The following is a 1,607-nucleotide window of genomic DNA, read 5'->3' as shown; positions in this document are numbered from 1 at the left end:
ATATGGATGTATATATACAGCCATATACATACACACATACACACGCGCACACGTACACATACACACACATGCAAAATTGTCCAAGATATCTTGATTTTTTTTGTCAGCCCAACAATGTATACATTTATCCGAGGGTCAGTCTGTTTGCCTCTGTATGTATGTATGTATGTATGTATGTATGTATCTATCTATCTATCTATCTCGATACCTATCTAGCAACGACGAAACAATCCTTCCACACAGGCTAGAAACGCCCGACTCGACTCCCCCTTAAAATTCCACCCTTTCATTCCACACGTCCCACTTACCTTCATAAGCGTCCGGTTGCTTTTATTTAATTATTATGCTTGAAAAGAGATCTGAATGAAGACGGAAACATTTAGTATGATTCTGTTAGGTAGAACAGATTAGGTATTCCCATAGGATATGTGATCCCCGAGAAGTGTCTAAGTCACCGAGCAAAGATTATATTCCTATTTGAGGCTCGTTATCTCAGTTACTGCAGAGCTCTGACAGTCAATTAAGTTGTGAATCTCCTTATATCGGGTTCTGTTCGCTTAATAAAATATTGCATGGTGAGCAGAACTATAGTGGACCAGACTAGCCTGAAAGATATCGGGCCTGTCCATCAGTGTGTGTTTATATGAATGTATGCATGAGTGTATGAGTACATCTGTCTATATAAGTTTGTAAGTACGTACGTATAGATAAGTGTGTTGCGTAGGTGAATTCTCATATGTATTTATGCATGTACCTATGTGTAAGTCCTGACGTATGAATGCATTTGCATGCATATACGTAACTATAAGTCTCCCCCCTGCCTCTCTCAACTTTTCTCTCTCCTACCCGTCTAGCTGTATGTATGTATGCTTATATATATATATATATATATATATATATATATATATATATATACATACATGTGTCTGTGTATTTATACGTATATACATACACCCACACACTATCACCCCCCCATATATACACACACATATATACTTACGTATATACTTATATATACATATATACAGGCGTAGGCGTGGCTTTGTGGTAAGAGTTTGCTTCTCAACCGCATGGTTCCATGTTCAGTCCTACAGTGTAGCATCTTGGACAAGTGTCTTTTACCTTAGCCTCAGGCTTATCAAAACCTTGTGAGTGGATTTGGTAGGCGGAAACTGAAAGAAGGCAATCGTATATCTATCTATGTGTGAGTGTGTTCTTATGTTTTGTTAAATAGATGCTCATGAAACCCTAAGCAGTACACTTTTAGACGATTGGCGTGATTTGTTTAAACGCCGAGAGTACAAAGAGCCAGTGCATTGTCAGTGTTATGATTTCATGTAAATAAAACAGGAAAACGAAGACGTGAATAAATATATAATATTTACCAGAAGTTACCTTGCAAGATATCAATCTGTTTCGGTAGCTAATTCATCTCGTTCCTCGTTGTTGAACTGATAGTAACTATATATTTAATTTTGACATTCTCTGTCTCTGTCACTCTCTCTGTGTCTCTTTCTCTCTCTCTCTCTCTCTCTCTCTCTCCCTCTCTCTCTTTCTCTCTCTCTCTCTCTCTCTCTCTCTCTCTATATATATATATATATATATAT

Source organism: Octopus bimaculoides, chromosome 10 (genome assembly GCF_001194135.2).
Source record: "Octopus bimaculoides isolate UCB-OBI-ISO-001 chromosome 10, ASM119413v2, whole genome shotgun sequence".
In the NCBI taxonomy this organism is placed as follows: domain Eukaryota; kingdom Metazoa; phylum Mollusca; class Cephalopoda; order Octopoda; family Octopodidae; genus Octopus; species Octopus bimaculoides.
Note: the sequence above shows the minus strand (reverse complement) of the source record.